Here is a 25,113-nt window from a genome sequence, read left to right as displayed (position 1 = left end):
AGGAGCACGTGACCTCCATTACCACATGGTATGCGCAGACAAGTTGCGTTTGCGGTCCCGGAGAGGCTGAAAAGGCATACTTACCGGCCGCGGAGGCACTGTGATCAGGGAGGCAGTCCTCTCAAGGTTAGGCTCTTTCATTGCACTTCGATTGGGTTGACCCTTGCGATTACCCCAAATGTGGGTAACTCGAGCGTATAATTTCTGGTAGTGGGGACCTGCGTTCGCGCTAGTCCCCGCACCAACCCCGGTGGCAAAGTTGGCTAATGGGAAGGTTTGTTGGTAACGTTTCAGGCAGGGCAGAAGGAGATGCGGTGGCGGTGTAAGGACTAAGGAAGGTGAGTTTGTATTTGTGAAGTCCACTGCTGAAATTGTAGGTGAATGTTCCGTTACTTGGTGCACTGAAAACTGTGATTTCATTTCTCTCATTCTTGGCCGTACATGAGGGAGACGACGTGTTTATTTCAGCCGCATCGATTCCATCGATAGACGAGTGAGACAAGAAAATGCCAGCGGGTCGAGCTCTTATCCTCGTGCATCGTTTCGAAAACGTAAGTGGATGTGTGTTTGTACTGCTCCATCGCGATAGATTTATTTTGCGTTGTGTTATGTTGCGTTCTGGAGAGCCCGTTTTGCATTGAGTAACTGAGGACCCGCCAGATCAGTTGGCGTTACATTTCTGTGGCCAACACTTGTGGTTTCTCTATGTTATCAGTTAATTGGATTGTTATCATAAAAAGTAAATCTTTCATGGTCAGATAGTGTCTTATCGGCCCTTTGAATACGTACTGTCCGTGTTGAGCAGGGAACAGTAAGACTTTGAAGTGCGCTACGTCACGTAAGTCACGTTTTCGCAAGATCAATGTTGTAGTGTTGTAGCCTTCGTTGTATACATATCATCCGGGCTAGGTTAACTTCCATCTAATGCATACCAGTGCATGCATTTTTTACTTGTCGTATCCTGTTCTTTGCTCACACGAAAAGATACGTTTCATGTCATAAACGTTGGATTGATAAGATCTCGCGCGCACGCGCTCCCTTGGGAATACAAGTTCCACTTTCCTCGTGTGAACTATTTTGTTTTTGTCGTATGTCTCATCTTTGACATATCGTTGGCATGTTGTGTTCAAAAAACCTGGTTTGGAATGTTCTTTCATTGAAAGAAACTGAGATTTTTTGAGATAATCAAGTGTACAGAAGGAAAAAGGGAAGCCTACAACACGGGGTATTCCCAGGCGGTCTCCCATCCAAGTACTAACCCCGCCCGACAGGGCTTAACTTCGGTGATCGGACGAGAACCGGTGTTTTCCCTGTGGTATGGTCGTAGACAAGTAATTTGCCGTGAAAATTAACTTTGTTATAAGGGAAAATGAAAACGAGGTCAGAGCAAGCACAATGTGCATTTGTCCTCTTGCCGTCAACGCAAGTGCCATGCAATGCTGGTGCTGCTGCCCACTGTACAAGAGCGATCGTTGTGTGCGCCTCGCTTTCAGGTTGGCTTTGGGCATTCCTTCCTTGGCACGGATTGTAATCGGACCACCATATCTCGTGGCCATGAGACTGGGAGCACCTTGTCCGCCGTGAGCATTTACGGGCATCGCTTCTCGGCCTTTTGGCTAAGATCAAGTGTAGTATCTGTTCTTATCAGCTTAATATCTGATACGCTGCTCATCGAGCAGCTCATATATTAAACTGATTTTTGGAACTGGGCCGTGGAAAAAGAGGCTTGCCTCGTCCCGGCCACGGGTTGCCTCGGGATATAGCACTACCTCCGAGCGTGGCCCACTTCCCTCTGGGGAAGAAATAATCAAGTGAAAGCAGAAAAAGTGACCAAGCAACCAACCCTTCACATTCTCTTCTCTTTTCTAGGTAGCATAGCAGCGAGTGGACAGCACGACACGACAGGACGAGGAGCACGTGACCTCCATTACCACATGGTTGCGCAGACAAGTTGCGTTTTGCGGTCCCGGAGAGGCTGAAAAGGTGTACTTACCAACTTACCTGCGCGGAGGCACTGATCAGGGAGGCAGTTTTCTCAAGGTGGGCTCTTTCTTGCACTCGATGGGTTGACCCTTGCGATACTCTGCCGGTTTACCTCGAGCGTCCTTTTTGGGTGGGGAGTCTGCGTCCAGCTAGTTCCTGCCGTTCCTGTCCCCGGTGGCATTGGAGTTGCCGATGGTTTGGTGTCTGTCCACTTCCCGGGCAGGAAGGAGATGTGTACGGTGTGTAACCTAGTTGAGTTGTATTTGATGAAGTCCACTGCTGAAAATTGTAGGTGAATGCCCGTCCTTGTCACTGATAAACTGTGATCAGCTCTCATTCTTGGCCGTTCTGAGGAGGGAGCCGACGTGTTTGTTACGCTCAAGTGTGCAATCGATAGACGAGGAGACGAGCTCCTTCCAGAGTCCTCGTTTCTGCTCGGCGGTGTATCCTGTTCCTGTTACTGTTCCCGTACTGCTGTCATCCGTTCTGTTTCTTTTGCGTTGACTTACCTTGCGTTCTGGAAGTCCGTTTTTGCATGTCAATGTACAAGCCAGATTATTCCAGTCCATTTGGCGTTGCCCACTCTTTTGGTTCTCTATTACTTTCTGTTCAGTGTGATTTCCCCGTCCGTGGCAAATGGTACTCTTCTTGTTCTTATAGTCTTTCCAGGAGTCTGTCCAGTCCGTCCCGTCTAGCCTGGGGAACAGTGATTTGAGGAGTGCGTTCGTCACGTGGTCATGCAGGCCAAGATCAATGTTGTCCATCTGTAGCCTATATTTGTCATATCATCCGGGCTAGGTTACTTTCCATCTGCCTCGGTGCATGCCCTTTTTTTTCCTTGTCGTTATCCTGTTCTGTAACACACGAAAAGATACGTCATGTCCGCGGGATTGTAAGCAGGATCTGGGGGCACGCGCTCCCTTGGGAATACCCAAAGTTCTTTCTTCCTTCCGTTCCTATTTTGTTTTGTTTCCTGTCCGCTACTGTTTTCCATATCTCCATGCCGTGTTCAACTCAAATTGAATTTGTTTCCTGTTCTTTTCATCTGAGTCAGTGCCCCAGTTTCGTGAGATGCTCCCGTCAGAAGGAAAAAGGGAGAGTCTACTGCCAGTTCTCCCAGGCGGTCTCCCTGTCCTTGTGCCATCCCCCGCCCGTCAGATTCCTCTGCACCGAGACTTCTTCCCTCTTGTTTCTGTTCGTAGCAGCCCTGGTGAAAATCTTTGTCTGTCTCGTCAGGTGTCTACCAATGTCAACGAAGTGTGCTGCTGGTGATGTCGAAGAAGGAGAGAAAGTCACTGTCCCGGTCCTCGTCAAGTCTTCCTGATGAAGTTCCTGAGTCTCCAGCCTCATTCAGTATCGTCTCTACTTTCGGCCCTGTCCGGCATCTGTTCGTGCACGGTTGTAATCGGACCTACCACTTCGTGGCAAGAATGGGAGCACTCTGTCCGCCGTGAGCTGATACGTTCTACTTGTCGGCTTTTGGCTAAGATCAGCTGCTCATCGAGCAGCTCATATATTAAACTGATTTTTGGAACTGGGCCGTGGAAAAGAGGCTTGCCTCGTCCCGGCCACGGGTTGCCTCGGTATAGCACTACCTCCGAGCGTGGCCCACTTCCCTCTGGGGAAGAAATAATCAAGTGAAAGCAGAAAAAGTGACCAAGCAACCAACCTTCACATTCTCTTCTCTTTTCTAGGTAGCATAGCAGCGAGTGGACAGCACGACACGACAGGACGAGGAGCACGTGACCTCCATTACCACATGGTATGCGCAGACAAGTTGCGTTTTGCGGTCCCGGAGAGGCTGAAAAGGCATACTTACCTGACGCGGGAGGCACTGTGATCAGGGAGGCAGTCCTCTCAAGGTGAGGCTCTTTCATTGCACTTCGATTGGGTTGACCCTTGCGATTACCCCAAATGTGGGTAACTCGAGCGTATAATTTCTGGTAGTGGGGACCTGCGTTCGCGCTAGTCCCCGCACCAAACCCCGGTGGCAAAGTTGGCTAATGGGAAGGTTTGTTGGTAACGTTTCAGGCAGGGCAGGGAAGGAGATGCGGTGGCGGTGTAAGGACTAAGGAAGGTGAGTTGTATTTGTGAAGTCCACTGCTGAAATTGTAGGTGAATGTTCCGTACTTGGTGCACTGAAAAACTGTGATTTCATTTCTCTCATTCTTGGCCGTACAGAGAGGGAGACGACGTGTTTATTTCAGCCGCATCGATTTCCATCGATAGACGAGTGAGACAAGAAAATGCCAGCGGGTCGAGCTCTTATCCTCGTGCATCGTTTCGAAAACGTAAGTGGATGTGTGTTTGTACTGCTCCATCGCGATAGATTTCTTTTGCGTTGTGTTATGTTGCGTTCTGGAGAGCCCGTTTTGCATTGAGTAACTGAGGACCCGCCAGATCAGTTGGCGTTACATTTCTGTGGCCAACACTTTGTGGTTTCTCTATGTTATCAGTTAATTGGATTGTTATCATAAAAAGTAAATCTTTCATGGTCAGGATAGTGTCTTATCGGCCCTTTGAATACGTACTGTCCGTGTTGAGCAGGGAACAGTAAGACTTTGAAGTGCGCTACGTCACGTAAGTCACGTTTTCGCAAGATCAATGTTGTAGTGTTGTAGCCTTCGTTGTATACATATCATCCGGGCTAGGTTAACTTCCATCTAATGCATAACAGTGCATGCATTTTTTACTTGTCGTATCCTGTTCTTTGCTCACACGAAAAGATACGTTTCATGTCATAAACGTTGGATTGATAAGATCTCGCGCGCACGCGCTCCCTTGGGAATACAAGTTCCACTTTCTCGTGTGAACTATTTTGTTTTTGTCGTATGTCTCATCTTTGACATATCGTTGGCATGTTGTGTTCAAAAAACCTGGTTTGGAATGTTCTTTCATTGAAAGAAACTGAGATTTTTTGAGATAATCAAGTGTACAGAAGGAAAAAGGGAAGCCTACAACACGGGGTATTCCCAGGCGGTCTCCCATCCAAGTACTAACCCCGCCCGACAGGGCTTAACTTCGGTGATCGGACGAGAACCGGTGTTTTCCCTGTGGTATGGTCGTAGACAAGTAATTTGCCGTGAAAATTAACTTTGTTATAAGGGAAAATGAAAACGAGGTCAGAGCAAGCACAATGTGCATTTGTCCTCTTGCCGTCAACGCAAGTGCCATGCAATGCTGGTGCTGCTGCCCACTGTACAAGAGCGATCGTTGTGTGCGCCTCGCTTTCAGGTTGGCTTTGGGCATTCCTTCCTTGGCACGGATTGTAATCGGACCACCATATCTCGTGGCCATGAGACTGGGAGCACCTTGTCCGCCGTGAGCATTTACGGGCATCGCTTCTCGGCCTTTTGGCTAAGTCTTTTTGGCCGATGTTTTGTGGGTTCTCCCAGGGCGAAGCCCTACCATTTTGGTAGTAGGTTTTGCGTTCCTTGTGGTATCCTTGCTCTTGCGATTCCATGGATGCTGATACTGATACACGTGTTAATTGGGGCGACGCCCCTATGGATGATGTTTCTGAGAATGTTGCTGTGAATCCTTCTTCTGATATTGCTGCTACCTCATCGAATACTGCTATTTCATATGCCGGTGTCACTGCCGGGTCTGGTGACCCTGTTCCGCTCGTCAATAATGCTCCTGTTCGCAGCCGCTTTGTTCCGTCTACCTTTGAGAGAGAGAATTTTTCTGTTTATAACCGCTTGCCAGAGAGACCGTGTTCTGCCTTTTTTCCGAAACCTGATGGCGACTTTGCTTTAAAGGATCTTTTTGCCGACCTAGAGACCTGCCAGATTCCTTCTGCTGCTGTTCGCTGCGTCCAGTGGGTTTCCCCGCAGCAAGTGTGTGTCACCTTTACCAAAGAAGATTATCGTAACACCTTTCTTCGGGCTTCATCGTTGGTGCCTCGTTTCCTCCGCTCTGGTGCCCCTACATCTTCTGGTAACCCCCGTATCGTCTATGTTGCTGTTTTTGGTGCTCCTTATGAACTTCCTGATTCTGCGCTTCATATGCGTCTTGCTCCCTATGGTACTGTGAAGTTTACTCGACGTAGTAAACACCAGAACTACCCTACGTTGGACAATGGAACTCGGGTCTTTGGTATGGTCCTGTCCAAATCTATCCCTTCCTTTCTTCGTTTTGGCCGGGTTCTGGTCCGTGTCCGTCACGACAATCAGACGCCTACTTGTCGAAAGTGCAACCTTCCCGATCACATGGCTAAGGATTGCCCTAATACCTTCTGCTACAATTGCGAGCGTATTGGTCATATGTTTAAGGAATGCCCTGAGAAGGATTTCTGCTGTGTGTGTCGTGACCAAGGCCATAGGGCTATCGATTGTCAACACTCGTGGCATCGCCGTCCTCGATCTTACCGAGATGCTGACAAGCCAGACGACCCTCCTCCCCAGCCGTCTCCTGATCTTCAACCTGCTGTTCAGCCCTCTAATCGACCTTCGCAGCCTCCTAGCCAACTATCTTCATCCTGCTCTTCCCAATCCTCGTCGCAGTCTTCCTCGTCGCAGTCTTCCTCTTTGCAGCCTTCTTCTGAGCACTCGGCCCCTTCGCAGATACAATCTTCCCCTCCTCTTTCTTCTGACCTTTCTCAGTCCCAGAGTATTTTGGCTTCCTATGCGCCCTCTAATCCAGCCTTGGTAGAAGCTGCCTCCGATGCCGAAGTAGCCTATGCTATGGATGTTGCCGATCCTCCGCCTGACTCCCTTCCTGATTACCCTGATGACAACTCCGATCCTGATAATGTTCCTGCCCCTGTCGCTGACCCTGTTCCTGATGCTGTTCCTGATCTTGACGTTGACGTTGCTTCTGATGATGCTGATCCTGACCTTGATCCTGATGCTGATTCGCCCTTACAGACCTCTCGCCCGCTGCTTTCTGACCCTGGTGATCATCCTCTCGTCGTTTCTGATGATTCTGACTCAGATGATTATACCCCTGCGCCTGACCTTTTCCCAACTCGTACGTTGGGACGAGCTGTCAAGAGAGGATCCAGCCGGACACCTGCTAATGTCACTCCAACCATTGTGCCTGTTCGTAAGTCAACGAATCCTTCGCGTGTGCCTACGAAAAAAAGCCGTCCATCATGACCTCTATGTTTAATTTAATTTCAATTAATTCACGTGGTTCTAATCGGGCTACTCGGAAAGCTTTGCTTGATTATGTTCGTTTCGGTTTCGGTATTATCTGCATTCAGGAGACTTTAATATCTGATCCTGTTGCCTTTAATTCCCTGGTTGCTGACTGGAGTGGGCCATCTTTTTGGTCCCCTGCTGTTGGTAAACAGGCTGGTGTTATTATTTTGATTTCCGATCGTTTTGATGGTCAAGTTTTATCTTGGCGTAGAGATCATGATGGACGTGTCCTTAGTTTACTCGTTGAGTATAATAATCGTAAGTTTAATATTATTAATATTTATGCGCCCACCCTTTTGACTGACCGAAAAGTGTTTTTCGAGAATCTGCATGCTTTCTGCCTTCCTGCTGATTTTACCATTATTGCCGGTGATTTCAATTGTTATGAATCTGATTTAGATAAATTCGGTGGCAATGTCTCCATTGCAAAATATCTCTCTGACTTTCGTCGTTCACTTTACCTTGAAGATGCTTGGCGCAAATTGCATCCCCGTGTCCGAGCGTGCTCTTGGTTTAATTCTAATTTTTCCATCGGCTCGCGCCTTGACAAATTTTTTGTTTCCCGAAATTTATTCCCCTTAGTTCAGTCCTGTGACATTTCTCCTTGCGCCTTTTCTGATCATGATTTTGTTAATCTTTCTTTAAAATTGGAGTCTAATTATATGCGTGGTCCGGGCTTATGGAAATTTAATTCCTCCCTTTTGAATGATAGCGATTTTTGTCTTTCCTTTGATGCTAAGATTCGCGAGCTCTCCGATTGCGTTGACTATTTTCCGTCAGTCAAATGTTGGTGGGACTTTTTTAAGGACTCTATTCGCTCGGAAATTATTTCCTTTGCTAAGAATAAACGTAGAAGTCTCTCGCATGAGCGCGTCCTTATAACTAATGCAATAATTGGTCTCAAGCGCCGTCTTGTCTGTGGCGACCTTTCGGTCGCCCCTGAAATTTCTCGGCTTGAATCTGAACTGAATGCTCTTACCTTGCGTGTTTTGGAAGGCTCTAAAATCCGTTCTCGCGTCCAGTGGCTTGAGGAGGGCGAGAAGCCTTCACGCTTCTTCTTCAAGTTAGAACGTGAGCGCTTAGACCGTAATAACGTTTCTTCTATTTTGAATGATAATGACATTGAAGTTTTCACTCGGGAGGAGGTTGAACGTGCGCACGTGCGCTTTTATTCAAATCTTTTCTCGCAAGAGGTTATTGATCCTGTGTGTAAACAATCCTGTTTTGATTCTATTCTTTCTTCGCTTTCTCCTCCTCTGCGCGACTCATGCGAGGGACTTTTAACTTTAGATGAATTGACTATTTCATTAAGGAGCCTTAGCCTAGGAAGGTCACCTGGTTCTGATGGTTTGTCTGTCGAATTTTACTTGCGTTTTTGGGACATTCTGGGCCCCCTTTTACTATCAGTCGCAAACCAATGTTTTCACGACTCTGAACTTTCGGATTCTATGAAGGGAAGCGTTACTCGCCTTATTTATAAGAAGCGTGGGGATATTAAGAATTTGAAAAACTGGAGGCCCATTTCTTTGCTCAATGTGGATTATAAGATTATCTCTAAAGCCATCACAACTCGTCTTTCTTCGGTTATGCATCACATAGTTTCTCCTGATCAATCTTGTTCTGTTCCGGGTCGTTCAATCTTCTCTAATGTGACGTTGTTGCGCGATGTTCTTAGCCACATTGAGCAAACAAATGAGTCTGCTATTTTGATTAGTTTAGATCAAGAAAAGGCCTTCGACCGAGTCGATCGCGTCTTCCTTCTAGAGCTGCTTAATGTTTACGGTTTTGGTTCTGATTTTTGTCGTTGGATTAGTACCTTTTATAATGGTGCTTGCATGCGTATCATCCTCAATGATTGGCTTACTGAGAGTATCCCCCTTGAACGGGGTGTCCGTCAGGGGGATCCTCTCTCTCCTCTACTTTATGTTTTATGTGTAGAAGTTCTTGCTAATCTGATCCGTAGATCTCCTGAGATTGAGGGGTTTTTACTTCCTGGTGCAAGGGGCTTGCAGGCGAAAGTTCGCCTTTATGCTGATGACACTACTGCTGTTTTGAAAGACCTTTTCTCTCTAAATAAGCTTTTTGATTGTGTTAGTGTTTATGAACGTGGTTCTGGAGCTAAGCTAAATAAGTCGAAAACGGAGGCCATGTGGCTCGGTGCTTGGCGTTCTCGGACTGACGAACCCCTTGGACTTACTTGGGTCAAGAAAATGAAAATTCTTGGGGTCTTTTTTGGTACTATCCCTGTTGAGAATGATAATTGGCAACCTAAGCTAAACAAACTAGAGAAGTCCCTCAATCTTGGGAGATCTCGTTCTCTGTCCTTCCTAGGCAAGGCTCTCCTTATTAACACCTTAGGGTTAAGCAAGCTGATGTATCTAGCTAGGGTTTTGCTTCCCCCTGCCTGGGTCCTTTCCCGTATCAATAGTTTCATCTGGCCTTTTCTTTGGGGTTGTAAAATTGAGACGGTTGCTCGTAATACTTTATATTTAAGCGCTGCGCAAGGGGGTATAGGTATTATTAATTTTAGTGTTAAGTGCCTTGCCTTGCAGTTAGCGGGGATGGCTTTTACTTTGGACTCGCCTCACGATTCTAGTTTTTATCTTTGTAAATATTTTGTTGGTAGACGTTTGTCTTCTCTTCGCCCCCAGTGGAATTGTTTGCGCGATAATTTTGCCCCTTCTGCCTGCTTTCCGTCTCCTTTTTACGCCCGCTGTCTTGAAACTCTTTTATCCGTTGGCAGTTGCGACTTAACTTCTAAGCGTTTATATTTGAAACTACTTTCCTCGAATTCCTCCTCCCCTATCTTGCATAGATTTTGGACCCAGGTTTGTGGCTCTTCTTTTTCACTCAATGATCATTGGTCTCTCGTTCGAGATTCTCTTACCGAAAATCCTAAAAATGATCTCTTGTGGCTAATCGCTCTCCGCGGTGTTAAGGTTCGCGATTCCCTTGCTAATTGGGGATATATTAACTCGGCTTTCTGTGCTTCTTGCCCTAGACGAGAGACTATCGATCATTGTTTTTTGCATTGCCCTCGGGTTAAGCGGGTTTGGTCCCGTTTTTCCCCAACTTTAGATCGTGTGCTAGGCTTTCGGCTTACCTTAAATGTCCCTTTCGTGTTCTTTTTTATTTGGCCCCCTCTCGTTACAAAGAGGGCTCGCATTGCGCGCCACATTATCAAGACCATTCTCTACGGTGTTTGGCTCTTTCGCAATAAGGCCACCTTTTATAACGGTAAAGAAGATCATCGGGCTATTATCCGTTTTGTTTCTGGCGATCTCCGTAGTCGAATTAAGCTCGATCACTTTCGCCTTTCAGACAGTCGCTTTTCTTCTTTGTGGTCTCTCCCAGGCTTTTGCACCGTAGAGAACGGTCTTCCTAGCGTTACTATTTAGGCGTACATTTAATTCTCGTTTTGCTTTGTCCGCGCGCTGTTTGCGGTGCCTGTAATCCGGGGCTCTCTTTAAGGAACTTGCGCAGTTCATGGACTTTATCGTTAGGGCCCCTGGCCCTTACGGCTAGCTGCTTACTCCGGCTTTGTGACTCTGTAGACTTTTCTGTATTCCTGAATATGTAATTGCTCCATTTTTATTTGTGAATAAACGCTCTTTTGAAAAAAAATCTGTTCTTATCAGCTTAATATCTGATACGCTGCTCATCGAGCAGCTCATATATTAAACTGATTTTTGGAACTGGGCCGTGGAAAAGAGGCTTGCCTCGTCCCGGCCACGGGTTGCCTCGGTATAGCACTACCTCCGAGCGTGGCCCACTTCCCTCTGGGGAAGAAATAATCAAGTGAAAGCAGAAAAAGTGACCAAGCAACCAACCTTCACATTCTCTTCTCTTTTCTAGGTAGCATAGCAGCGAGTGGACAGCACGACACGACAGGACGAGGAGCACGTGACCTCCATTACCACATGGTATGCGCAGACAAGTTGCGTTTTGCGGTCCCGGAGAGGCTGAAAAGGCATACTTACCTGACGCGGGAGGCACTGTGATCAGGGAGGCAGTCCTCTCAAGGTGAGGCTCTTTCATTGCACTTCGATTGGGTTGACCCTTGCGATTACCCCAAATGTGGGTAACTCGAGCGTATAATTTCTGGTAGTGGGGACCTGCGTTCGCGCTAGTCCCCGCACCAAACCCCGGTGGCAAAGTTGGCTAATGGGAAGGTTTGTTGGTAACGTTTCAGGCAGGGCAGGGAAGGAGATGCGGTGGCGGTGTAAGGACTAAGGAAGGTGAGTTGTATTTGTGAAGTCCACTGCTGAAATTGTAGGTGAATGTTCCGTACTTGGTGCACTGAAAAACTGTGATTTCATTTCTCTCATTCTTGGCCGTACAGAGAGGGAGACGACGTGTTTATTTCAGCCGCATCGATTTCCATCGATAGACGAGTGAGACAAGAAAATGCCAGCGGGTCGAGCTCTTATCCTCGTGCATCGTTTCGAAAACGTAAGTGGATGTGTGTTTGTACTGCTCCATCGCGATAGATTTCTTTTGCGTTGTGTTATGTTGCGTTCTGGAGAGCCCGTTTTGCATTGAGTAACTGAGGACCCGCCAGATCAGTTGGCGTTACATTTCTGTGGCCAACACTTTGTGGTTTCTCTATGTTATCAGTTAATTGGATTGTTATCATAAAAAGTAAATCTTTCATGGTCAGGATAGTGTCTTATCGGCCCTTTGAATACGTACTGTCCGTGTTGAGCAGGGAACAGTAAGACTTTGAAGTGCGCTACGTCACGTAAGTCACGTTTTCGCAAGATCAATGTTGTAGTGTTGTAGCCTTCGTTGTATACATATCATCCGGGCTAGGTTAACTTCCATCTAATGCATAACAGTGCATGCATTTTTTACTTGTCGTATCCTGTTCTTTGCTCACACGAAAAGATACGTTTCATGTCATAAACGTTGGATTGATAAGATCTCGCGCGCACGCGCTCCCTTGGGAATACAAGTTCCACTTTCTCGTGTGAACTATTTTGTTTTTGTCGTATGTCTCATCTTTGACATATCGTTGGCATGTTGTGTTCAAAAAACCTGGTTTGGAATGTTCTTTCATTGAAAGAAACTGAGATTTTTTGAGATAATCAAGTGTACAGAAGGAAAAAGGGAAGCCTACAACACGGGGTATTCCCAGGCGGTCTCCCATCCAAGTACTAACCCCGCCCGACAGGGCTTAACTTCGGTGATCGGACGAGAACCGGTGTTTTCCCTGTGGTATGGTCGTAGACAAGTAATTTGCCGTGAAAATTAACTTTGTTATAAGGGAAAATGAAAACGAGGTCAGAGCAAGCACAATGTGCATTTGTCCTCTTGCCGTCAACGCAAGTGCCATGCAATGCTGGTGCTGCTGCCCACTGTACAAGAGCGATCGTTGTGTGCGCCTCGCTTTCAGGTTGGCTTTGGGCATTCCTTCCTTGGCACGGATTGTAATCGGACCACCATATCTCGTGGCCATGAGACTGGGAGCACCTTGTCCGCCGTGAGCATTTACGGGCATCGCTTCTCGGCCTTTTGGCTAAGATCAAGTGTAGTATCTGTTCTTATCAGCTTAATATCTGATACGCTGCTCATCGAGCAGCTCATATATTAAACTGATTTTTGGAACTGGGCCGTGTGGAAAAGAGGCTTGCCTCGTCCCGGCCACGGGTTGCCTCGGTATAGCACTACCTCCGAGCGTGGCCCACTTCCCTCTGGGGAAGAAATAATCAAGTGAAAGCAGAAAAAGTGACCAAGCAACCAACCTTCACATTCTCTTCTCTTTTCTAGGTAGCATAGCAGCGAGTGGACAGCACGACACGACAGGACGAGGAGCACGTGACCTCCATTACCACATGGTATGCGCAGACAAGTTGCGTTTTGCGGTCCCGGAGAGGCTGAAAAGGCATACTTACCTGACGCGGGAGGCACTGTGATCAGGGAGGCAGTCCTCTCAAGGTGAGGCTCTTTCATTGCACTTCGATTGGGTTGACCCTTGCGATTACCCCAAATGTGGGTAACTCGAGCGTATAATTTCTGGTAGTGGGGACCTGCGTTCGCGCTAGTCCCCGCACCAAACCCCGGGTGGCAAAGTTGGCTAATGGGAAGGTTTGTTGGTAACGTTCAGGCAGGGCAGGGAAGGAGATGCGGTGGCGGTGTAAGGACTAAGGAAGTAAGTGAGTTGTATTTGTGAAGTCCACTGCTGAAATTGTAGGTGAATGTTCCGTACTTGGTGCACTGAAAAAACTGTGATTTCATTTCTCTCATTCTTGGCCGTACAGAGAGGGAGAGACGACGTGTTTATTTCAGCCGCATCGATTTCCATCGATAGACGAGTGAGACAAGAAAATGCCAGCGGGTCGAGCTCTTATCCTCGTGCATCGTTTCGAAAACGTAAGTGGATGTGTGTTTGTACTGCTCCATCGCGATAGATTTCTTTTGCGTTGTGTTATGTTGCGTTCTGGAGAGCCCGTTTTGCATGGAGTAACTGAGGACCCGCCAGATCAGTTGGCGTTACATTTCTGTGGCCAACACTTTGTGGTTTCTCTATGTTATCAGTTAATTGGATTGTTATCATAAAAAGTAAATCTTTCATGGTCAGGATAGTGTCTTATCGGCCCTTTGAATACGTACTGTCCCGTGTTGAGCAGGGAACAGTAAGACTTTGAAGTGCGCTACGTCACGTAAGTCACGTTTTCGCAAGATCAATGTTGTAGTGTTGTAGCCTTCGTTGTATACATATCATCCGGGCTAGGTTAACTTCCATCTAATGCATAACAGTGCATGCATTTTTTACTTGTCGTATCCTGTTCTTTGCTCACACGAAAAGATACGTTTCATGTCATAAAACGTTGGATTGATAAGATCTCGCGCGCACGCGCTCCCTTGGGAATACAAGTTCCACTTTCTCGTGTGAACTATTTGTTTTTGTCGTATGTCTCATCTTTGACATATCGTTGGCATGTTGTGTTCAAAAAACCTGGTTTGGAATGTTCTTTCATTGAAAGAAACTGAGATTTTTTGAGATAATCAAGTGTACAGAAGGAAAAAAGGGGAAGCCTACAACACGGGGTATTCCCAGGCGGTCTCCCATCCAAGTACTAACCCCGCCCGACAGGGCTTAACTTCGGTGATCGGACGAGAACCGGTGTTTTCCCTGTGGTATGGTCGTAGACAAGTAATTTGCCGTGAAAATTAACTTTGTTATAAGGGAAAATGAAAACGAGGTCAGAGCAAGCACAATGTGCATTTGTCCTCTTGCCGTCAACGCAAGTGCCATGCAATGCTGGTGCTGCTGCCCACTGTACAAGAGCGATCGTTGTGTGCGCCTCGCTTTCAGGGTTGGCTTTGGGCATTCCTTCCTTGGCACGGATTGTAATCGGACCACCATATCTCGTGGCCATGAGACTGGGAGCACCTTGTCCGCCGTGAGCATTTACGGGCATCGCTTCTCGGCCTTTTGGCTAAGATCAAGTGTAGTATCTGTTCTTATCAGCTTAATATCTGATACGCTGCTCATCGAGCAGCTCATATATTAAACTGATTTTTGGAACTGGGCCGTGGAAAAGAGGCTTGCCTCGTCCCGGCCACGGGTTGCCTCGGTATAGCACTACCTCCGAGCGTGGCCCACTTCCCTCTGGGGAAGAAATAATCAAGTGAAAGCAGAAAAAAGTGACCAAGCAACCAACCTTCACATTCTCTTCTCTTTTCTAGGTAGCATAGCAGCGAGTGGACAGCACGACACGACAGGACGAGGAGCACGTGACCTCCATTACCACATGGTATGCGCAGACAAGTTGCGTTTTGCGGTCCCGGAGAGGCTGAAAAGGCATACTTACCTGACGCGGGAGGCACTGTGATCAGGGAGGCAGTCCTCTCAAGGTGAGGCTCTTTCATTGCACTTCGATTGGGTTGACCCTTGCGATTACCCCAAATGTGGGTAACTCGAGCGTATAATTTCTGGTAGTGGGGACCTGCGTTCGCGCTAGTCCCCGCACCAAACCCCGGTGGCAAAGTTGGCTAATGGAAGGTTTGTTGGTAACGTTTCAGGCAGGGCAGGGAAGGAGATGCGGTGGCGGTGTAAGGACTAAGGAAGGTGAGTTTGTATTTGTGAAGTCCACTGCTGAAATTGTAGGTGAATGTTCCGACTTGGTGCACTGAAAAACTGTGATTTCATTTCTCTCATTCTTGGCCGTACAGAGAGGGAGACGACGTGTTTATTTCAGCCGCATCGATTTCCATCGATAGACGAGTGAGACAAGAAAATGCCAGCGGGTCGAGCTCTTATCCTCGTGCATCGTTTCGAAAACGTAAGTGGATGTGTGTTTGTACTGCTCCATCGCGATAGATTTCTTTTGCGTTGTGTTATGTTGCGTTCTGGAGAGCCCGTTTTGCATTGAGTAACTGAGGACCCGCGCCAGATCAGTTGGCGTTACATTTCTGTGGCCAACACTTTGTGGTTTCTCTATGTTATCAGTTAATTGGATTGTTATCATAAAAAAGTAAATCTTTTCATGGTCAGGATAGTGTGTCTTATCGGCCCTTGAATACGTACTGTCCGTGTTGAGCAGGGAACAGTAAGACTTTGAAGTGCGCTACGTCACGTAAGTCACGTTTTCGCAAGATCAATGTTGTAGTGTTGTAGCCTTCGTTGTATACATATCATCCGGGCTAGGTTAACTTCCATCTAATGCATAACAGTGCATGCATTTTTTACTTGTCGTATCCTGTTCTTTGCTCACACGAAAAGATACGTTTCATGTCATAAACGTTGGATTGATAAGATCTCGCGCGCGCACGCGCTCCCTTGGGAATACAAGTTCCACTTTCTCGTGTGAACTATTTGTTTTTGTCGTATGTCTCATCTTTGACATATCGTTGGCATGTTGTGTTCAAAAAACCTGGTTTGGAATGTTCTTTCATTGAAAGAAACTGAGATTTTTTGAGATAATCAAGTGTACAGAAGGAAAAAGGGAAGCCTACAACACGGGGTATTCCCAGGCGGTCTCCCATCCAAGTACTAACCCCGCCCGACAGGGCTTAACTTCGGTGATCGGACGAGAACCGGTGTTTTCCCTGTGGTATGGTCGTAGACAAGTAATTTGCCGTGAAAATTAACTTTGTTATAAGGGAAAATGAAAACGAGGTCAGAGCAAGCACAATGTGCATTTGTCCTCTTGCCGTCAACGCAAGTGCCATGCAATGCTGGTGCTGCTGCTGCCCACTGTACAAGAGCGATCGTTGTGTGCGCCTCGCTTTCAGGTTGGCTTTGGGCATTCCTTCCTTGGCACGGATTGTAATCGGACCACCATATCTCGTGGCCATGAGACTGGGAGCACCTTGTCCGCCGTGAGCATTTACGGGCATCGCTTCTCGGCCTTTTGGCTAAGATCAAGTGTAGTATCTGTTCTTATCAGCTTAATATCTGATACGCTGCTCATCGAGCAGCTCATATATTAAACTGATTTTTGGGAACTGGGCCGTGGAAAAGAGGCTTGCCTCGTCCGGCCACGGGTTGCCTCGGTATAGCACTACCTCCGAGCGTGGCCCACTTCCCTCTGGGGAAGAAATAATCAAGTGAAAGCAGAAAAAGTGACCAAGCAACCAACCTTCACATTCTCTTCTCTTTTCTAGGTAGCATAGCAGCGAGTGGACAGCACGACACGACAGGACGAGGAGCACGTGACCTCACATTACCACATGGTATGCGCAGACAAGTTGCGTTTTGCGGTCCCGAGAGGCTGAAAAGGCATACTTACCTGACGCGGGAGGCACTGTGATCAGGGAGGCAGTCCTCTCAAGGTGAGGCTCTTTCATTGCACTTCGATTGGGTTGACCCTTGCGATTACCCCAAATGTGGGTAACTCGAGCGTATAATTTCTGGTAGTGGGGACCTGCGTTCGCGCTAGTCCCCGCACCAAACCCCGGTGGCAAAGTTGGCTAATGGGAAGGTTGTTGTGGTAACGTTTCAGGCAGGGCAGGGAAGGAGATGCGGTGGCGGTGTAAGGACTAAGGAAGGTGAGTTGTATTTGTGAAGTCCACTGCTGAAATTGTAGGTGAATGTTCCGTACTTGGTGCACTGAAAAACTGTGATTTCATTTCTCTCATTCTTGGCCGTTACAGAGAGGGAGACGACGTGTTTATTTCAGCCGCATCGATTTCCATCGATAGACGAGTGAGACAAGAAAATGCCAGCGGGTCGAGCTCTTATCCTCGTGCATCGTTTCGAAAACGTAAGTGGATGTGTGTTTGTACTGCTCCATCGCGATAGATTTTTTTGCGTTGTGTTATGTTGCGTTCTGGAGAGCCCGTTTTGCATTGAGTAACTGAGGACCCGCCAGATCAGTTGGCGTTACATTTCTGTGGCCAACACTTTGTGGTTTCTCTATGTTATCAGTTAATTGGATTGTTATCATAAAAAGTAAATCTTTCATGGTCAGGATAGTGTCTTATCGGCCCTTTGAATACGTACTGTCCGTGTTGAGCAGGGAACAGTAAGACTTTGAAGTGCGCTACGTCACGTAAGTCACGTTTTCGCAAGATCAATGTTGTAGTGTGTTGTAGCCTTCGTTGTATACATATCATCCGGGCTAGGTTAACTTCCATCTAATGCATAACAGTGCATGCATTTTTTACTTGTCGTATCCTGTTCTTTGCTCACACGAAAAGATACGTTCATGTCATAAACGTTGGATTGATAAGATCTCGCGCGCACGCGCTCCCTTGGGAATACAAGTTCCACTTTCTCGTGTGAACTATTTTGTTTTTGTCGTATGTCTCATCTTTGACATATCGTTGGCATGTTGTGTTCAAAAAACCTGGTTTGGAATGTTCTTTCATTGAAAGAAACTGAGATTTTTTTGAGATAATCAAGTGTACAGAAGGAAAAAGGGAAGCCTACAACACGGGGTATTCCCAGGCGGTCTCCCATCCAAGTACTAACCCCGCCCGACAGGGCTTAACTTCGGTGATCGGACGAGAACCGGTGTTTTCCCTGTGGTATGGTCGTAGACAAGTAATTTGCCGTGAAAATTAACTTTGTTATAAGGGAAAATGAAAAACGAGGTCAGAGCAAGCACAAATGTGCATTTGTCCTCTTGCCGTCAACGCAAGTGCCATGCAATGCTGGTGCTGCTGCCCACTGTACAAGAGCGATCGTTGTTGTGTGCGCCTCGCTTTCAGGTTGGCTTTGGGCATTCCTTCCTTGGCACGGATTGTAATCGGACCACCATATCTCGTGGCCATGAGACTGGGAGCACCTTGTCCGCCGTGAGCATTTACGGGCATCGCTTCTCGGCCTTTTGGCTAAGATCAAGTGTAGTATCTGTTCTTATCAGCTTAATATCTGATACGGCTGCTCATCGAGCAGCTCATATATTAAACTGATTTTTGGAACTGGGCCGTGGAAAAGAGGCTTGCCTCGTCCCGGCCACGGGTTGCCTCGGTATAGCACTACCTCCGAGCGTGGCCCACTTCCCTCTGGGGAAGAAATAATCAAGTGAAAGCAGAAAAAGTGACCAAGCAACCAACCTTCACATTCTCTTCTCTTTTCTAGGTAGCATAGCAGCGAGTGGACAGCACGACACGACAGGACGAGGAGCACGTGACCTCCATTACCACATGGTATGCGCAGACAAGTTGCGTTTTGCGGTCCCGGAGAGGCTGAAAAGGCATACTTACCTGACGCGGGAGGCACTGTGATCAGGGAGGCAGTCCTCTCAAGGTGAGGCTCTTTCATTGCACTTCGATTGGGTTGACCCTTGCGATTACCCCAAATGTGGGTAACTCGAGCGTATAATTTCTGGTAGTGGGGACCTGCGTTCGCGCTAGTCCCCGCACCAAACCCCGGTGGCAAAGTTGGCTAATGGGAAGGTTTGTTGGTAACGTTTCAGGCAGGGCAGGGAAGGAGATGCGGTGGCGGTGTAAGGACTAAGGAAGGTGAGTTGTATTTGTGAAGTCCACTGCTGAAATTGTAGGTGAATGTTCCGTACTTGGTGCACTGAAAAACTGTGATTTCATTTCTCTCATTCTTGGCCGTACAGAGAGGGAGACGACGTGTTTATTTCAGCCGCATCGATTTCCATCGATAGACGAGTGAGACAAGAAAATGCCAGCGGGTCGAGCTCTTATCCTCGTGCATCGTTTCGAAAACGTAAGTGGATGTGTGTTTGTACTGCTCCATCGCGATAGATTTATTTTGCGTTGTGTTATGTTGCGTTCTGGAGAGCCCGTTTTGCATTGAGTAACTGAGGACCCGCCAGATCAGTTGGCGTTACATTTCTGTGGCCAACACTTTGTGGTTTCTCTATGTTATCAGTTAATTGGATTGTTATCATAAAAAGTAAATCTTTCATGGTCAGGATAGTGTCTTATCGGCCCTTTGAATACGTACTGTCCGTGTTGAGCAGGGAACAGTAAGACTTTGAAGTGCGCTACGTCACGTAAGTCACGTTTTCGCAAGATCAATGTTGTAGTGTTGTAGCCTTCGTTGTATACATATCATCCGGGCTAGGTTAACTTCCATCTAATGCATAACAGTGCATGCATTTTTTACTTGTCGTATCCTGTTCTTTGCTCACACGAAAAGATACGTTTCATGTCATAAACGTTGGATTGATAAGGTCTCGCGCGCACGCGCTCCCTTGGGAATACAAGTTCCACTTTCTCGTGTGAACTATTTTGTTTTTGTCGTATGTCTCATCTTTGACATATCGTTGGCATGTTGTGTTCAAAAAACCTGGTTTGGAATGTTCTTTCATTGAAAGAAACTGAGATTTTTTGAGATAATCAAGTGTACAGAAGGAAAAAGGGAAGCCTACAACACGGGGTATTCCCAGGCGGTCTCCCATCCAAGTACTAACCCCGCCCGACAGGGCTTAACTTCGGTGATCGGACGAGAACCGGTGTTTTCCCTGTGGTATGGTCGTAGACAAGTAATTTGCCGTGAAAATTAACTTTGTTATAAGGGAAAATGAAAACGAGGTCAGAGCAAGCACAATGTGCATTTGTCCTCTTGCCGTCAACGCAAGTGCCATGCAATGCTGGTGCTGCTGCCCACTGTACAAGAGCGATCGTTGTGTGCGCCTCGCTTTCAGGTTGGCTTTGGGCATTCCTTCCTTGGCACGGATTGTAATCGGACCACCATATCTCGTGGCCATGAGACTGGGAGCACCTTGTCCGCCGTGAGCATTTACGGGCATCGTGCCAAAAGTACTGAGATTCTGTTAAAAAATTACAAAATGTTAAAAACCACCAAGTGGTGGCACTTTATGTAAAGTGGCTGAGAATACAGGTGTGCGTCGTAAGGGGTACTGTTTGCTAGTGGTGGTACCGACAGTCTTGTTTCTTCGGGTGTTTCCTCCATCCTCCCAATCTGTTGAACCTTTGGAGGTGGAAATGGTTGAGGTATCCACTCCTCGTAAACGCGGTTGTGATTCCGTTGAGAACCTCCTCTGATAGCTCTTCTGTTACTCCTTCCCGGAAGGCTCTTACAAAGGTGGCTAAGAAGAGCGGAGCTGCGCCCTCTTCTACTAAATCGAAGACTCGTGCTTCAGCTGATACTGTCAAGTCTGCGAAGCACGAAGGTTTGCCTGATGTGTCGTTTTCCCTCCCCCAACGCAAAGCACGTACATAGTTACTCTTTTACTGTACTCCATTATGGCTCTGTCAGTTGTCTCAATTAACGTCAACGGTCTGCGAGACCAGTCTAAGCGAGCTGGGTTTGTACAGTGGCTTCATTCCTTGCCTGTTGTTTCCTGATGTAGTGTGCCTCCAAGAGGCCCACTGCATCTCCCTCAGTGAGTGTCAGTCCTGGTTTCCAGTCATCTGGTCTTTCCGTTGTGGTGTCTCCGGCTCTAATAAGTCCTTGTGGTTGTATGTTTTTGTTTTCGTCCAGTGTTGTCCCTTGTTAAATCTCTTCCTCTGATAGTTGTGGTCGGTTTTTGTTATGTGAGTTTTCTTTGCGTGGCGCTGTGTTCAGGGTTGCTTGCATTTATGCTCCCAATCGTAACCCTGATCGTGATGCCTTCCTGGACGGGGTCTCTTCCCGATTAGACCCTTCAGTTCCCACCCTCCTCGCCGGCGATTTTAATACCGTCTTTGATCGCGCTGCTGACCGTGTGGGCTCCGTGGTCGGTGATACCTCGCGTGAGAGTGTTGTTGCCCTTGGTCGTCTTTTTGACGATGTCTGTTGTATTGATATTTGGAGATACCTCCATCCGTCTTCCTCCGCCTTTACCTGGACTAAGGCGGATGGCTCTATCTCCTCCCGTATAGATCTAATTGGGTGCCCTTATGTCTGGGTTGCGTCTCTGTCTCTGTTTGTGAAATTCTTCCGTGTCCGTTTTCAGACCATTGTGCTGTGTCCTGCTCTCTTACTGTTCCTGACGTTATTCCTCCTGGTCCGGGGCTTTGGAAGCTTAATACCTCAGTCCTGGAGGAGGAGGAGTACTGGTCTGTCGCCTTATTTCTGACTTTTGGGCCGATTGGAAGGACTGTAAGCTCTGTTTTTCCTCTCTTTCCAAGTGGTGGGATTCCGGTAAAGCAAAGATCGAAGGGCATTACGGTATCTTACTGTGTGCGCCGGTCGCAGAAAGAATCTTGGTCACGCGATTTGTTGGCTAGTTGGCGGCACACCTCAAGGCACGGCTTGATGCTGGTTGCCTGTCTGTTTTAGGTGTTTATCGATCCACCCTTGAACAGCTTTCCGCCTATGACATCAGGGCTGCTCAAGGTGCCCAAGTACGGTCACGTGTGTCCGATGGGTTGAGGAGGGCGAAGTCTCATCGGCGTACTTTTTTCGTTTAGAGAAGAAACGGTCTGCTGACCGGTGGGTTTCTGCGCTTCGGAACCCTGATGGGTCCATTGTTTCAACACCTTCTGATCTGTGTTCTTCGTTCGCCACTTTCTACTCCTCTCTTTTTTTACTGCCTGTCCTACGGATTCCGCCGCTCAAGATATTCTTCTCAGTAATGTGTCCCTCGTCCTTTCATCTGCCCAAGCTGATCTTTGTGAGGGCTTTCTGACTCTTGAGGAGTGTCATCGTGCCCTTGTTGGCATGGCTCGTCGTAAAGCCCCGGGGTCCGATGGCCTCTCCCATGGAGTTTTAACTTGAAATTCTGGGACGTCCTTGGGTCTGATTTAGTGGAGGTCTTGAATTCGTGTTATCTGTCTGGTTCTATGTCTTTGTCTCAACGGCGGGGTCTCATATCCTTAATCTTTAAGAAGGGAGATCGGTTGGACGCTCGTAACTGGCGCCCCATCTCCCTTCTCAACGTCGACTATAAGCTTGCTTCTCGTGTTTATTGCTGGGCGCCTTCTCAAAGTTATCCATCTGGTTTGTTAGTGAGGATCAGACCTGCGGTGTTCCTGGCAGGTTTATTGGCGAGAATGTTGCTCTTTTGCGTGATGTGGTTGCCTTTGCCACGGAATCTGACATCCCGTTGCCGTTCTCTCCTTAGACCAGGAAAAGGCCTTTGATAGAGTGGATTGGTCATTTATGTGTGCTACTTTGTCGAGGATGGGTTTTGGCCCATCTTTTGTCCGTTGGGTTGTTCTGTTCTATTCTGCTGTCCAAAGCTCTGTAGTTGTTAATGGTTATCTGTCTCGGTTTTTTCCTTTGTCTCGTGGCGTGCGTCAGGGCTGTCCTTTGTCTCCATTATTGTATGTTCTAGTTTCTGAAGTGCTTGCTGTTAACATTCGTGCCAATCCACGTATCATTGGTCTTTCTGTCCCCGGGCCCCCGCGGGCCCTGTCTCCGATCTCGCAGTACGCCGATGACACCTCTCTCATTGTCACGTCTGATATTGCCATTGCTGCTATTTTTGAAGTTTATGCTCTTTTTGAAAGGGGTTCTGGTGCTAAGCTTAATCAGGGATCCAAATCCAAGGGATTGTGGCTCGGTTCGTGGTCTGGCAGGACTGACCCCCCTGTCACCCTGGACTGGGACCTCGGCCAAGATCAAAGTGCTGGGCGTCTTTATTGGGCCTGGGAATTTGGAGGAAGTGAACTGGCGTCCTAGGATTGATGCCGTGGAGAATGTGCTGGCTTCTTGGAGGCAACGCTCCCTGTCCTACGGCGGGAGAGCTCTCGTCATCAACGCCTTGGCCCTTTCTAGGGTTTTGGTACATTGCCTCCCTAATTCATGTCCCCCCTTGGGTTTCTTCCGAGCTTTGTAAATTGGTTTTTGGGTTTTTTTGGAAGGGCAAACGCGATCTGGTTTCTCGTGCTGTTGTTGTTCAGCCTACATCTGCTGGTGGGTTTTTCTGTCATTGATCTTCGTCTTAAGGTTTCTGCGCTTCTTGTCCAGTGGGTTCGGCGTTTCACTGTTTTCTCCGCGTAGTTGGGTCCATTTCTTTTCCTTTTGGTGTGATTCTCGTTTTGGTGTCCCTGCTCTTGATGTTGTTCTGTCCCGTCCTGAGGCCTTTTCCTCCAAGTCCCTCCCCCCGTTTTACTCTGCTCTTCTGTCTGCTTGGCGTTTGGTTGGTGGTTCCTTTTCCCGTCGGCGTCGTTCCTCCCTTGTCATTGCGTCTTTGTCCCCTCATCATGTTTGCTGCTGTTTCCTCTATCTCTGCAAATTCTGTTTATTTGTTTTTGCTGTCTGAGGATCGTCCGACTCCCCATTGTGTTGACAAGTTTTTTCCTTTGTATGGCTATACTCTCTACTGGCCTTCGACCTGGTCCCAATTGTTCTTCTTCAATCTTGACCGCCCAGTGATCGATCTCAACTGAAAGGTCGCCATGGCGTGTTGTACACTGCCGATCGCCTTGTCGGTTTTTGGGTACTCGGTCGACCCTTCTTGCTTTTTGCCGTCTTGCCTCTGAATGTCCTTCTCACTTGTTTTTCTCCTGCCCTCTTGCTCATAGTGTTCTTTCATGGTTACAGTCTCTATTGTTTGGTTTTTTCGTCTTCGTCCCCTTCTTTGGTTTGCCGTCACGTGCTGTTTGGTTTTTGACCCGGCTGAGATCCGTCGAGTTCCTCGTGTTTTCGTGTACATCCTAGGTTGTCTGTAAGTATTTTATCTGGCTCGCTCGGAATGACTTTCGTTTCCGTAATGTGCCGCCCGGTGCTCTCGATGTCATCGCAAAGGTCCGCTCTCGTGTCAAGTTCAATCTACCTCTCCTTTTTAAGCGTTTCAAGTCCCCCCGTCGTCTACGTTATTTTCATCGTCAGTGGGGTGCGTCTGGCATTATCGGCTCTGTTTGCAATGGTCGTTTTTCTCTGTCCCAGTTCTAGTCCCATTGTCGCCCCAAGCTGTTGCTGTCTCGCGGCGTACCTACTCCTGTTAGGATGAGTCTTTCTGACTGGCGTCCTTGTCAGGTCTGCCATTCGCCGCTGCACAGTTCGGTTGTTTTTGTTTTGTCCTGTAGTCCTTCGTCCTGTTGGTTTGCTTGTTTGTTTGTTTGATGTGGAAATGCCATTCTCGAGTGTAAGTCGGACGAGGCGTCTCGTGAATGCTTTTCTTCGTTAGTTTTGTTTTTTTTTTTTGTTTGTAGGGGCGGGGTTCGATTCCCCGGTGACGTTTGACGTGCTGGTGCACCCCCGTTTGAGGCGAACCATTGTTGTTGATGGATGAGTCTGAATGTCTGGCAGCCATTGCACTCACCCTACCGGGGGGCTGCCATTCGCCTTAAACATAAAAAAAACTTACCTGACGCGGGAGGCACTTGGTGATCAGGGAGGCAGTCCTCTCAAGGTGAGGCTCTTTCATTGCACTTCGATTGGGGTTGACCCTTGCGATTACCCCAAATGTGGGTAACTCGAGCGTATAATTTCTGGTAGTGGGGACCTGCGTTCGCGCTTAGTCCCGCACCAAACCCCGGTGGCAAAGTTGGCTAATGGGAAGTTTGTTGGTAACGTTTCAGGCAGGGCAGGGAAGGAGATGCGGTGGCGGTGTAAGGACTAAGGAAGGTGAGTTGTATTTGTGAAGTCCACTGCTGAAATTGTAGGTGAATGTCCGTACTTGGTGCACTGAAAAACTGTGATTTCATTTCTCTCATTCTTGGCCGT

General features: G+C 47.7%; 20 non-coding genes and 2 pseudogenes across 20 annotated transcripts; 15 read left to right on the top strand and 7 right to left on the bottom strand.

Annotated features, from left to right (window-relative positions):
- The first annotated feature begins 76 nt into the window (after positions 1-76).
- Positions 77-239, top strand: LOC138036432 (U1 spliceosomal RNA). The gene has a single exon (XR_011129864.1). It is a non-coding gene; the product is annotated as a U1 spliceosomal RNA (small nuclear RNA).
- A 971-nt stretch (positions 240-1,210) lies between these two features.
- Positions 1,211-1,329, bottom strand: LOC138036476 (5S ribosomal RNA). The gene has a single exon (XR_011129905.1). It is a non-coding gene; the product is annotated as a 5S ribosomal RNA (ribosomal RNA).
- A 267-nt stretch (positions 1,330-1,596) lies between these two features.
- LOC138036460 (U2 spliceosomal RNA) lies at positions 1,597-1,791 on the top strand. Its single transcript, XR_011129891.1, has one exon. It is a non-coding gene; the product is annotated as a U2 spliceosomal RNA (small nuclear RNA).
- Positions 1,792-3,447: 1,656 nt separating this feature from the next.
- On the top strand, positions 3,448-3,600 carry LOC138036465 (U2 spliceosomal RNA; annotated as a pseudogene).
- A 194-nt stretch (positions 3,601-3,794) lies between these two features.
- On the top strand, positions 3,795-3,958 carry LOC138036422 (U1 spliceosomal RNA). Its single transcript, XR_011129855.1, has one exon. It is a non-coding gene; the product is annotated as a U1 spliceosomal RNA (small nuclear RNA).
- A 976-nt stretch (positions 3,959-4,934) lies between these two features.
- LOC138036475 (5S ribosomal RNA) lies at positions 4,935-5,053 on the bottom strand. The gene has a single exon (XR_011129904.1). It is a non-coding gene; the product is annotated as a 5S ribosomal RNA (ribosomal RNA).
- A 5,678-nt stretch (positions 5,054-10,731) lies between these two features.
- On the top strand, positions 10,732-10,905 carry LOC138036464 (U2 spliceosomal RNA; annotated as a pseudogene).
- A 194-nt stretch (positions 10,906-11,099) lies between these two features.
- LOC138036421 (U1 spliceosomal RNA) lies at positions 11,100-11,263 on the top strand. Its single transcript, XR_011129854.1, has one exon. It is a non-coding gene; the product is annotated as a U1 spliceosomal RNA (small nuclear RNA).
- Positions 11,264-12,239: 976 nt separating this feature from the next.
- On the bottom strand, positions 12,240-12,358 carry LOC138036474 (5S ribosomal RNA). Its single transcript, XR_011129903.1, has one exon. It is a non-coding gene; the product is annotated as a 5S ribosomal RNA (ribosomal RNA).
- Positions 12,359-12,625: 267 nt separating this feature from the next.
- On the top strand, positions 12,626-12,819 carry LOC138036449 (U2 spliceosomal RNA). The gene has a single exon (XR_011129880.1). It is a non-coding gene; the product is annotated as a U2 spliceosomal RNA (small nuclear RNA).
- A 194-nt stretch (positions 12,820-13,013) lies between these two features.
- On the top strand, positions 13,014-13,177 carry LOC138036420 (U1 spliceosomal RNA). Its single transcript, XR_011129853.1, has one exon. It is a non-coding gene; the product is annotated as a U1 spliceosomal RNA (small nuclear RNA).
- Positions 13,178-14,162: 985 nt separating this feature from the next.
- LOC138036473 (5S ribosomal RNA) lies at positions 14,163-14,281 on the bottom strand. The gene has a single exon (XR_011129902.1). It is a non-coding gene; the product is annotated as a 5S ribosomal RNA (ribosomal RNA).
- A 268-nt stretch (positions 14,282-14,549) lies between these two features.
- LOC138036442 (U2 spliceosomal RNA) lies at positions 14,550-14,741 on the top strand. The gene has a single exon (XR_011129874.1). It is a non-coding gene; the product is annotated as a U2 spliceosomal RNA (small nuclear RNA).
- A 195-nt stretch (positions 14,742-14,936) lies between these two features.
- LOC138036419 (U1 spliceosomal RNA) lies at positions 14,937-15,100 on the top strand. Its single transcript, XR_011129852.1, has one exon. It is a non-coding gene; the product is annotated as a U1 spliceosomal RNA (small nuclear RNA).
- Positions 15,101-16,081: 981 nt separating this feature from the next.
- LOC138036471 (5S ribosomal RNA) lies at positions 16,082-16,200 on the bottom strand. Its single transcript, XR_011129900.1, has one exon. It is a non-coding gene; the product is annotated as a 5S ribosomal RNA (ribosomal RNA).
- A 270-nt stretch (positions 16,201-16,470) lies between these two features.
- LOC138036456 (U2 spliceosomal RNA) lies at positions 16,471-16,662 on the top strand. The gene has a single exon (XR_011129887.1). It is a non-coding gene; the product is annotated as a U2 spliceosomal RNA (small nuclear RNA).
- A 194-nt stretch (positions 16,663-16,856) lies between these two features.
- LOC138036511 (U1 spliceosomal RNA) lies at positions 16,857-17,020 on the top strand. Its single transcript, XR_011129938.1, has one exon. It is a non-coding gene; the product is annotated as a U1 spliceosomal RNA (small nuclear RNA).
- A 979-nt stretch (positions 17,021-17,999) lies between these two features.
- LOC138036470 (5S ribosomal RNA) lies at positions 18,000-18,118 on the bottom strand. Its single transcript, XR_011129899.1, has one exon. It is a non-coding gene; the product is annotated as a 5S ribosomal RNA (ribosomal RNA).
- Positions 18,119-18,390: 272 nt separating this feature from the next.
- Positions 18,391-18,583, top strand: LOC138036447 (U2 spliceosomal RNA). The gene has a single exon (XR_011129878.1). It is a non-coding gene; the product is annotated as a U2 spliceosomal RNA (small nuclear RNA).
- Positions 18,584-18,777: 194 nt separating this feature from the next.
- Positions 18,778-18,941, top strand: LOC138036510 (U1 spliceosomal RNA). The gene has a single exon (XR_011129937.1). It is a non-coding gene; the product is annotated as a U1 spliceosomal RNA (small nuclear RNA).
- Positions 18,942-19,917: 976 nt separating this feature from the next.
- On the bottom strand, positions 19,918-20,036 carry LOC138036469 (5S ribosomal RNA). The gene has a single exon (XR_011129898.1). It is a non-coding gene; the product is annotated as a 5S ribosomal RNA (ribosomal RNA).
- Positions 20,037-24,746: 4,710 nt separating this feature from the next.
- Positions 24,747-24,914, top strand: LOC138036431 (U1 spliceosomal RNA). The gene has a single exon (XR_011129863.1). It is a non-coding gene; the product is annotated as a U1 spliceosomal RNA (small nuclear RNA).
- Positions 24,915-25,113: the final 199 nt, after the last annotated feature.

Source organism: Montipora capricornis, unplaced genomic scaffold (genome assembly GCF_036669925.1).
Source record: "Montipora capricornis isolate CH-2021 unplaced genomic scaffold, ASM3666992v2 scaffold_486, whole genome shotgun sequence".
NCBI classification, from domain to species: Eukaryota; Metazoa; Cnidaria; class Anthozoa; order Scleractinia; family Acroporidae; genus Montipora; species Montipora capricornis.
This window is presented reverse-complemented; position numbering and strand designations above follow the sequence as displayed.